Source organism: Dermochelys coriacea, chromosome 9 (genome assembly GCF_009764565.3).
Source record: "Dermochelys coriacea isolate rDerCor1 chromosome 9, rDerCor1.pri.v4, whole genome shotgun sequence".
NCBI lineage: Eukaryota > Metazoa > Chordata > Testudines > Dermochelyidae > Dermochelys > Dermochelys coriacea.
The window spans coordinates 53024502-53036589 of NC_050076.1; positions in this window are offsets into that span (position 1 = coordinate 53024502).

Here is a 12088-nt window from a genome sequence, read left to right on the forward strand (position 1 = left end):
TATTCCTACCCTCTGTTTCTACCCGCATTTAGATCTGTATTTAATGATTGGCTGTTTAGTCATTTGTTTTAGCTGTCCCCATGTCCACCCCTGCCCTCCCTCCTCTGGCTCCCTGCCATATTTTGCTTTGTAATTTGTTCTTTCCTAAAAGAATAACATTCTTGTGCAAATAACCAGTTATGCTGCCTTTGGAGTTTATATGGTCAAATTACAATCAAAGCAAACAAGTGTTTGGAAAATAAATCTCGCCATCCATTAATCATCCTTTCCATACAGCTTTTCTTTATTCCTATTTGTCAGGTAATCAATGTAAGTGTCCTAGGAAGGTGGAGGTAGGTGTGTGTGCGAGTGTGTATGAATGAATTACCTTACAGCAGTGGTTCCCAAACTTGTTCTGCTGCTTGTGCAGGGAAAGCCCCTGGCGGGCTGCGCTGGTTTGTTTACCTGCCGCGTCAGTAGGTTTGGCCGATCGTGGCTCCCAGTGGCCGTGGTTCGCTGTTCCATGCCAATGGGAGCTGCTGGAAGCGGCGCGGGCTGAGGGACGTACTGGCCTCCGCTTCCAGCAGCTCCCATTGGCCTGGAGCAGCGAACCACAGCCACTGGGAGCCATGATCGGCCAAACCTGCTGACGCGGCAGGTAAACAAACCAGCGCGGCCTGCCAGGGGCTTTCCCTGCACAAGCGGAAGGAAGAAAAGAGGTACATAAAACAGCTGAAAAGGAAAAGTCAGCACATACTCTGGTTACCAAAACTAGCACACTGTAATTTTGTAAGTGAGCAACAGAGGCACTCAGAATAAAATTGTATCTGCCCTTTGGCCATATCCTGCTTTGCGTGGCAGGGGAGGGGAAGTGTGTGCTTCCAACATAATACCCATCAATGAGATAGGAGCTCTTGTATTGAAGACATTTGACTGGCCTATCAGATCAGGGCTATATTCCCAGCTCTGCACAGACTGAGCCCTGGTCTATGTTATGAGTTTCTGTCAGATTTAGCGGTGTTAGATCAGTTTAGCCCTGCACCCGTCCACACTACAAAGCCATTTTTTCTGACTTTAAGGGCTCTTAAAACCGGTTTCTGTACTCCTCCCTGACGAATGGATTAGCGCTGAAATTGACCTTGCTGGCTTCAATTTGGGGTAGTGTGGACGCAATTTGACGGCATTGGCCTCTGGCAGCTATCCCAGAGTGCTCCATTGTGACCGCTCTGGACAGTACTCTCAACTCGGATGCACTGGCCAGGTAGAAAGGAAAAGCCCTGAGAACTTTTGAATTTCATTTCCTGTTTGGCCAGTGTGGAGAGCTGATGAGCACAGGTGACCATGCAGTCCCAGAATCGCAAAAGAGCTCCAGCATGGACCGAATGGGAGGTACTGGATCTGACCGCTGTATGGGGAGACGAATCCGTGCTATCAGAACTCCGTTTGAAAAGACAAAATGCCAAAATATTTGAAAAAATCTCCAAGGGCATGAAGGACAGAGACTATAACAGGGACCCGCAGCAGTGCCACGTGAAATTTAAGGAGCTCAGGCAAGCCTACCAAAGAACCAGAGAGGCAAATGGCCGCTCCAGGTCAGAGCCCCAGACATGCTGGCTTCTATTATGAGCTGCATGCCATTCTAGCGGGTACTCCTACAACTATCCCAGCCCTGTGCATGGACTCCATCAATGGACTCTCATGCAAGAGGGATGCAGATTTTGGGGATGAGGAAGATGATGAGGAGGAGGAGGTTGAAGCACAGCAAGAAAGCAGAGAAACCATTTTACCCGACAGCCAGGAACTGTTTTTCACCCTGGATCTAGTACCCTCCCAACCCACCAAAGGCGGGCTCCCAGACCTAGAAGGCGGAGAAGGGACCTCTGGTGAGTGTACCTCTGTAAATATAATTCACAGTTTAAAAGCAAGCATGTTTAATTATTAATTTGCCTGAAAACTTGGGATGCATTTACGGCCAGTATAGCTACTGAAAAAGTCTGTTAACGTGTATGGGGATGGAGCGGAAATCCTCCAGGGACATCTCAATGAAGCTCTCCTGGATGTACTCCGAAAGCCTTTGCAAAAGGTTTCTGGGGAGGGCAGCCTTATTCTGTCCTCCTTTGTAGACACTTTACCACGGCAGGCCAGCAGCACGTAGTCTGGAATCATTGCATAACAAAGGCAGTGTATGGTCCCGGTGTTTGCTGGCATTCAAGCAACATCCGTTCTTTATGTCTCGGTGTTATCCTCAGGAGAATGATATCATTCATGGTCACCTGGTTGAAATAGGGGAATTTTATTAAGGGGACATTCAGAGGTGGCCGTTCCTGCTGGGCTGTTTGCCTGTGGCTGAACAGAAATCATCCCCGCTGTTAGCCACATGGTGCGGGGAGGGGTGAAACGATCATCCCAGAGAATTGGGTATGCGTGTGTCGGGGGGGGGGGAGGGATGGTTAGTTGGGTTTGTGCTGCCCGTTAACCTGAAAACCACAGCCCTTCCTTTTAAATGGCCAACCCATTTTAAAGGGCCAACCCAACGAGTGGTTGGTATGTGAAATGAGGGCGCTGCTGTTTGAAACTATTCCCACATTTTAGGAAGGTTAAAGAAGCCAAAAGACTGTGGCTTACCATGTCTGCCTGCAAGCCAAATTCTGTTGCCCGTCGACCCTGCTTGTGTGATCTTTCACACCATACCAATAGGCCCTTGATATAAGAGACAAAATGCAACCTTGTAAAGAAAGCACACGTGCTATGTAATGTTAACAGCTTGGTAGACCATGAAAGAGTCTACCCATTGTTCTCTAAAATGTCTCTTTTTAAAGACTAATCTCCCTTTTTTCCTTCCCGCAGCTGCAATTTTTCATCGTTCCACATATCATCTCTGTCCCAGAGGTTATCAAAGATTAGAAGCCGAAAAAAATGCACTCGCGATGAAATGTTTTCTGAACTCATGCGGTCCTCCCATGCTGAAAGAGCCCAGCACAATGCATGGAGGGAAACAATGTCAGAGTCCAGGAAAGCACAAAATGAACGCGAGGACAGGAGGGACGAGCGGGAGGACAGGTGGGACGTGCGAGAGGAGAGGTGTTGGGAGCAAGAGGAGAGGTGGCGTCAGCGTGATGAGAGGAGGCAGGATGCAATGCTGAGGCTACTGGAGGATCAAACTGATATGCTCTGGCATATGGTTGAGGTGCAGGAAAGGCAGCAGGAGCACAGACTGCCGCTGCAGCCCCTGTGTAACCAACCATCGTCCTCCCCAAGTTCCATAGCCTCCCCACCCAGAAGCCTAAGTACGTGGTGGGGGGGCCTCCAGGCACTCAACTACTCCACCCCCGGAGGACTGCCCAAGCAATAGAAAGCTGGCATTCAACAAGTTTTGAAGTGCAGTGTAGCCTTGTTCTTCCAACCTCCCCTCCTCCACCACCCCACCCGGTGCTTCCCTCCTCCTCCACCCCTCTCCAGCTACCTTGGCAGTTATCCCCCCATTTGTGTGATGAATTAATAAAGAATGCATGAATTTGAAACAACAATGTCTTTATTGCCTCTGCAAGCGGTGATCAAAGGGGGAGGGGAGGGTGATTGTGTGACCTTGGGCAAGTCAGTTAGCTTCTCTCAGTCTCAGTTTTCCACCCTGAAAAATGAAGACAATCCTTTCTTTCTCCCACCCTGTGTCTGTTTTGTCTCTTTAGACTATTAGTTTTTTGGGTCAGGGAGTGTATCTTGCTATGTATTTCTATATTGCTTACCACAATGGGACCTGATCTCAGCTGAGGCTTCTGGGCACAGCTATGCTACATGCAGTAAAAAAATAATTATACTTTTCAGCAGTAGGTAGACCACTATTACATGTGAAGACAGGAGTGCTGCTCTCTTTCCATTCTCAGACCTGTTTTCAGTTGCTTTTAACTTTGCCAAAGTTTACCATTGGGGCTGAAATTTTCTATGCCAGATGTCTGCCTCACTGAAGTGTTTGGGAAAATTTCAACTAAAATGGTCCAGCCATTTACAAGAATGAGATTAGGGGAATATGTTGTTTTGCGTATGTTAAATAAATTACTACAACTGTTTCATTGAAAAGCATGGTTTGGAGCAGGGTCTTGATATTTGGCAGGGGAGTAGTCCTGGTCTCAGGGATGTGTCTGTTGCTTTCCTGTAAAATTCTGCTCAAAAGTGGTCGAGTTACGAGTTTCTGAAGACCTCCATTCACACACTTTCTGTACAGGTGTGATAGAGTTTTGCAGCTAAATTCCCCAAAGATTCTGTCTTCAATGAGCATGTTCTAGAGCCCCACAGCTCCTACCTGTCAACTAGGCCGTGCAGGTGCAAAACTCAGTCAGTGACTGAGCATGCTCCATCCCAGTATTGCTAGCTCTTGCAATTTTATCATGACTGTAGTGATTTGTGGGTTGTGTTTTTCCTTGTCTCATGAAAACATGATGAAAAGCTGCCACACTGTGGCAAATCTCAAAGCTTGAGTTTTTGCCAATCACATGCAGACTCACAAAATGAGAGTTTGCTTGAAAAAAACAGAATTTTTGCCATTTCAAAAGAAATTGCTGAGGTTGGCAACACCTGCCAGCTGCCACTGCCAATTAATGAATTTTCCTGTATTCAAAATGGCCACCACCTCCTACCACTGTCCATAGGACAGAAGCCCCCAAGATGTCCCTGTTTCCCTACAGTCTGTCAGCATGTGGAAGCGAGCCTGCCCTTAATAAAGTTGGCTGCCAGCTCTCACTGTTTTCACTGAGATTGAAGCCATGTCCACAGGCAAAATGGCTGCCAAGACGCAGTGAAAGGGGGATGGCAAGAGTGAAGAGGAGCAGGAGGCAGATTTAGGAGTTGCAAGGGAATGGCGGACCGCGGAGGTGGGCAGGAAGGAAGCTGAGAGGGTGCAGAGGACAGTTATGGGGTGGAAGATGGAGGAGGTCAGATGGCAGCTCCCCCAGCCTGGTGGTAGTGGAGGAGGAGGAGACGGGGAGTCCTCTGAGCAGTCAGAGTAAGGTGTGTTGCAGTGCTGCTGGCACTGGTGAATTGATCGCAAGGCATGGAATTTTGATGCCTGCCGGAGGTGCTGTTGCACTGATGAAGCAAGAAGCCCTTCCAATCCTGTGATACTCGGGGCTGGGCTGAGTTGTGTGCAAAAGACTCGGAGGTGAGGACACCTGCCCTGGCCATTGAGCCTTGTGTTCAATATATAGCAAAGAGAGAGTCTTGGGGCAGCAGGAAACAGTGGAGAGGTGGAGTCAGGGAGGCCCTGGACCCATCAGCACTTCTTCCCTCCTCCTGATGCGCTGGCACGACTTCTCTACTTGGGATCGGGGCAAGGAGAACCCCAGGAGGTAGGGCATAGAAGCAGGGAAGGAGGAGAGTCAGGGAAGGGGCATATGCATTTTTTAATTCCGTGATCATGTACTATTTTACTATTTTTAAAATGTTTTTATTATTTTATTCATGTAATATTTTATTTTATACTACAACCATCTCCTAGAACTCTGTAGTACCATGGGGATTGTGAGGTCACTAAATAAACAAGAAAGCATATGAAAAACTAACCAGGCACCTAAGCCAAAATGTTTCCTAAATTAGTTGAGTGAACTCACTCTGATTAACTAACCTATTATAGGCTGTCATCTGACTGTACTACACTATTCATCCACATCACTCTGGTGACTTACTTGGGGCTTGATCAAACTACTGTGACCTGCAATTTACTTATTAGATCTCTGACTTCTTTCAGATCCCAGGAAGGGCCAGTATTACTGTCTGTGATGAGGTGTACAAATCTCACACTGGAGAACAGGGGGTTAAGGAGCAGCTCTGGGCCCAGGTGGCCCTGACCAGCTGCACTTGAAAAGCCTGTGCAACCTGGAGGTGGGGATTAAAAGGGGAAGCAGAGTGGCTCAGAAGGAGCAGACCTCTGCCCTGAGATCTGGGCAAGTGCTGCGCAGGAGCTCTCATGGCCTGACAGCTAGAAAAACAGCCCTGGTAGGATCTGCAAAGGAGGAACTGGGGACTGGTTGGGAAGGGCAGAGACACTATTTGTGATTTTGTAATTTACATTTTGGTGAGAAAGGAAACTTGAGTAGGAAGTGGTCTAGAGGTTAGGTGCATAGCACCCCAAGGTGAAGAACATAGCTGGCCACCATGAGGCTCTAGATTGGAGCCCGGTGGAGATGGTGGGCCTGGGCTTCCCTACTTGCTCCCAAAAGATGGGACATCGACTGAAGCTGTTAACTGGGTAGAGTGTCCAGCTGGGGAAAACCCTGACTGTTCAAGGGCCCAGACCCCAAAATCCCTATACTAAGGTGAAAGCGCTGAGGTCCTTGGAGGAAGCTGATGGACAGGACTACAACTGAAAAGGGGTGACCACATGCTGCACCCTGCCTGACCCCTAGGTGTCACTGGTGGTAAGCATTCCCCTTTTATACTGCCCTTGGTGTCAAATTCGTCCTTGGTACAGAATTAGGTGGTATTAATACTATTACTATTATTTATTCTACTAGTACACCATATAAACATGGTTTCAGAGTAGCAGCCGTGTTAGTCTGTATTCGCAAAAAGAAAAGGAGTACTTGTGGCACCTTAGAGACTAACAAATTTATTAGAGCATAAGCTTTCGTGAGCATCCAATGAAGTGAGCTGTAGCTCACGAAAGCTTATGCTCTAATAAATTTGTTAGTCTCTAAGGTGCCACAAGTACTCCTTTTCTTTTTGCATATAAACATGGACTCAGCGACCTTTTATAGCAAAGCTGTCTTGACTGGGCCTTTTAAATAATCTCTTCAAACCATTAGATGGTGATAAGGATGCTTTTCTTCTTGTGAGGGTAGCGTCTCTGGTGCTAATAGTGTAGCCTGTGATGGAGTATGGTTTGTGTTATCAGGGTGTGTGTCTGTGTGTGTTGGTATCAGCATACAACAAAGTCACGTCTCGTCTGGGTCCAGTGCAACATCCTTTATTTCAGCTTTATGCTGTTGATGTTTAACTTTGTCTCTGCCATATTGTAGGAACAATATTGTCTACAGCTTAGTGATTCTCAACAGATTTGGGGCCTGTCCAATCTGAGCTGTGAGTCACTGTATTTTGTAACTGGGTATACTGTCCCTTTATTACCAGAGGGAGATGTTCTGGAGGTCAGGTTACTCAATTCCAGGAATTCTGGAGCATATGGGGACCCTAGGAAATGACAGAAGCAAATGCTGGAAGATAGGAAGTGGTCCTGGGGTGACAGTGTCAGAGTTCAGAGTAGCAGCCGTGTTAGTCTGTATTTGCAAAAAGAAAAGGAGTACTTGTGGCACCTTAGAGACTAACAAATTTATTTGAGCATAAGCTTTTGTGAGCTACAGCTCACTTCAGAGTTAAAATCCAAGGCTGTGTTTCTTTAAGGGTCTAGGATTAAGAGACGTATAGTGTATGGTAGGACAAAGCTCCATTCTGTCTCAGCCAACTAGGACAAGTTCTGGGAAAGAGGGCAGCAAGTAATCTGCCTTGCCCATTGTTGTCATAAATATAAAGGGAAGGGTAACCACCTTTCTATATACAGTTCTATAAAATCCCTCCTGGCCAGAGGCAAAACTCTTTCACCTGTAAAGGGTTAAGAAGCTAAGGTACCATGCTGGCACCTGACCCATAATGACCAATGAGGAGACAAGATACTTTCAAATCTGGGGGGCAGGGGACAAAGTGTTCTGTCTGTGTGTGTGATGCTTTTGCCGGAAATAAATCAGAAATGCAAACGTTCTAACTCCTGTTAAATTAGTAAGTAATCTAGCTAGACAATGGTGTTAGATTTTCTTTCGTTTAATGGCTAGTAAAATAAGCTGTGCTGGAGCGAATGTATATTCCTGGTTTTTTGTCTTTTTGTAACTTAAGGTTTTGCCTAGAGGGATTCTCTATGTTTTGAATCTGATTACCCTGTAAGGTATTTACCATCCTGATTTTACAGAGGTGATTCTTTTACCTTTTCTTTAAATTAAAATTCTTCTTTTAAGAACCTGATTGATTTTTCATTGTTCTTACGATCCAAGCATTTGGGTCTGTGTTCATCTGTACCAACTGGTAAGAATTATTATCAAGCCTTCCCCAGGTAAGGGGGTGGATGGCTTTGAGATGTCTTCCCCCAAAATATCCCCCCAAGTGGTCTCTTTCCTTGTTCTTTGTTTAAAATGCTTGGTGGTGGCAGCATACTGTTCAAGGACAAGGTAAAGTTTGTACCTTGGAAAAGTTTTTAACCTAATCTGGTAAAAATAAGCTTAGGGGGGGTTTCATGCAGGTCCCCACATCTGTACCCTAGAGTTCAGAGTGGGGAAGAAACCTTAACAATTGTAATGGTGGAGCATTAGCAGCAGCAGGACTGCTTACCTCTCAGCCAAGGGGAGAAAGGACTATGATGGTTTGCACTGGTCTGCAAGTGGTGGTGGAAGGACAGAAGATGGCATTCCTGCAGAGATGCCTGGGAGGAAAGGACTCTGGTTATGAAGTTTCCGTTCTGAGTTTTGCTTGAAAGGCTTTGCTGTGAGTCTGGTGGCACTGGAGGAGGGTAATTTAAAGAGGCAAACGGGAAACTCCTTCAAGTCTGCAGCCTGCTACACATCTTTTTAAGATCTCGAGTTTAATGCAATGCTGCCTCAAATAGAGGGCTTCTTTTGGTGAGCCCCAGAGTGCCAATGCATTTCCTTGCAGTTCTTAACACTTTGCGCAAGGAACACTCTCAGCTGTTCTGAAGGTTTGGGAAGTGAAAGGTTTTCTGTTAGCTTTGAGTACACATCACTAGAATGGTTGGGTCTGCAGACAGACTTAGCACATGTGGGTATGGTTGCCAATTTGTCCAGAACCTGCCCTGCAGATACAGGGGATGTTTGAATCCATTTAGTTGGTGACCTCTGGGCTGGGGAATGAGTATGTGAGGATTTCTCTCAGGAGTTGTGTTAGGATATAGATATTCAGGCCTGTCTGTAAAGGCCTGCACTCTAAGAATATAGGTGTATTCTTATCAATTGGCTAGTTATAGAGGTATAAAAGAGAGAATCAAAATCACTGTCTACCGGTGTAAGGTCCTTTTCTTACTGTGACACTCTGAGGCCCTGTTCTTAGGCTAAAGCCTTTGGCTAAGCAGCAGAGGCAGCCATAAGCTGGGAAGCGACCGATCACCTCCTCACATTCCAAACTAGTCACATTGAAATAAGGTGCTATGGGGCTGTTAGGATACAATCCTGTCCTGATAATGCCTATCGCCTCCAGGGAAAGGGAAGTCCCTAGAAGATGTAAAAGGAAACTTAGTTTGATAGCATCCTGTCTGGCAAGAACTCACTTATCAATAGCTGGGATGTGAAATCCTCATTTCTGTGTTTGTTCTATCACTGTAGTCCCCATTTCCCTATTGTTTCTCTGTATAATCTCTGTCTGGTTCTGTGATTGTTCCTGTCTGCTGTATAATTAATTTTGCTGGGTGTAAGCTAATTAAGGTGGTGGGATATAATTGGTTATATAATCATGTTACAATATGTTAGGATTGGTTAGTTAAATTTCAGGAAAATGATTGGTTAAGGTATAGCTAAGCAGAGCTCAAGTTTTACTATATAGTCTGCAGTCAATCAGGAAGTGGGTGGGGGGGGGAAATGGGGGTGAGGAAATTGGAATCATGTTTTGCTAAGTGGTGGGGAATGGGACTACACAGGTAAGGCTCTGTGGTGTCAGAGCTGGGAAGGGGGACACTAAGGAAGGAAATTGGAATCATGCTTGCTGGAAGTTCATCCCAATAAACATCGAATTGTTTGCACCTTTGGACTTCAGGTATTGTTGCTCTCTGTTCATTCGAGAAAGACCAGGGAAGTAAGTGGGTGAAGGAATAAGCTCCCTAACATTTTGGTGCTGTGACTCTGATGCATTGCATCAGATAGGTGAGTGGCAGCCTGCAAGTCCCCCTCCCCACAACAGTCCGTACAGCTGCTTGGAGGGGGTATAGCAAACTCTCGTGATGGTAGTTGTGGGTTCTGGCAAGCCACGGTAAAGGATTTTTTTAATAAATGGATAAGGAAGAACCAGGGCCCATATCAGGTGCAGGGCTCAACCTGGGATGAAATTAAAAAGGAAATGGAGGAAGTGTTAGGGGACCCAGAGGGATGGGGGGTGGCTGAGGCGCCCACCCTCCTTGGTATATGGGTAGTGGAAGAAGGTCCCTGTGTATCGGGACTGAACGCCTTCCAGGGAAAGGAGGCACTTCAGTCTGCTTGTGAGAGGTTTGAAGTAAGGGCAACATTATGGGAAGCTGCCAGTAATCTTTCAAGTTTGGTGCTGCTTCAGCAAGGGCTGCAAATTAGTTAGGGGTAGTGAAAGATAATTTGGCACAACAGGGTTTAAAGTCAAAAGCAGAGTTAACAGACTACCTTTAGAGACTGGAGCTGGGACTTGGTCCTGGGGGAGTGGAGAGAAAGAAGAGAAAGGAAAAAAAAAAGTTTCAAAGTGCAAAATGGCAGGGTTTGCAGCAGCAGGTAACAACCCTTACTCTTCTCCCAGAGCCAGAATGAGAACCTGGGGATAAGGGTTCCCAACTGTTTCAACCCAGGGAGCCTACTCTTGGCTCAGAGCTAAATATGTCCTTTTCTTCTTTTCCTTCTTCTTTTTCTCAGTTTACTTAATTTGCTGCTGGTAGCCTATACTTTAAACTGACCTGACAGGCTGAATTGGTTTCTTTCCACCACTCCCCCTGCCTTTCCACACTTTTTTTTTTTTCTGAAGTTTTAATGGAGGGTGCTTTGGATACTTATGTGAAATGTTTTTGGTTACTGGACAAAGTATGAGGGAGATCTGCTGTATTCCACTGGAATTTTTGGAGTAAAAGATCCATGGGCATCCATGGAGACAAATGTTTTACTGCCTCTTTGAACAGTCTCAAGGTAAAGACAGTACAGGTTAAGGCAGCTGTGTGGCAATAGTTGTACTTGATGGCTAAGTTGTTACAGACAAATTGCACTACCTTTAAAGAACTAAATGTAGGAGTAAGTGATTTAAAGAAGTGAGTGAAAAGTTACAAATAGCTTTTGCAAAAATTGATAATACAGGGTTTGCAGGAAAGTAAACACTTGGGAGTTGTGGAAGTGGTAAAAGGTAACCGTTGTGAAGACTTTAAAAGAGTAACAGTTGTGGTGTTACAAGATGGAAGTTTTTGTTTAATGATCAAACCCAGTTATATAAATGTAACTGTATGTGCAACTCTGTGCAGTCACATTGGATGGAAGCTTGGTAACTAAATTATCCAAGGGGGTCAGGTAGAATAGCTACTACCACCACTAGGCTTCTGTCCCCAGAAGCCTTTACAGCTATTCTGAAGGAAAATGGGCCCTTTTCCCACAGAAATGGTCTATAAGGGACTGCTGCAGGCAGCAAGCGGAGAGAGAATCTGATCAAAATTATTTGATTATTGGGTAATCAAAATCACTAAAGGATGTAAGGTGTTTCTATTGGAACTTAACTTAGCTGCCCCTGGTTGTCTAATTATACAAGATGGAAGCGTAATTGGGGTACAGTTGTGTAAAAGAGTAATCACAGTGCAAGGGATGTTAGGCAAAAGAGACTTGTGTGTGTGCAGTGCTAAAATCTGAAGCTATGTCTCAGCTATTACCTGATAAACTTAAAGCTTGGTACAGCAGTGAAACTATTGCAAACATGGTCTGTTGTACGAGAGAGGAAACTGAGGTACACCACCTCATGAATTTCATAAATGACCAGAGAGTGGGGTAGTTCACTAGCCTGACTATAGAACAAATAAAGACATCCTGGAAGTAATTCTTCTGTTTTTCCTGCAATTAGCAAGGAAATTTGTAAAAGAAAGTGGTGTTGTTGTTATTATTATTATTATTATTATTTATTATTAAGCATTAATCTGTCCCCAGCAGGGGGGTGGAAATTGTTTCTTTTGTTTTTCAGAAACTCTACAAGCAAGCTGGCGCCAGCGGAAAAATAACCCACAATACCATAGATCTGTGTTTTGTGTTTGTCTGTGGTGTTTGTCTTGTTGCTAGCATTGTTGTGTTTTAATGAACAGAAAATCTCATGATGTGGGTGGGGGATGGCTTCAAAAGGCTGACCTTGGGGGGGAGATGTGTATGGG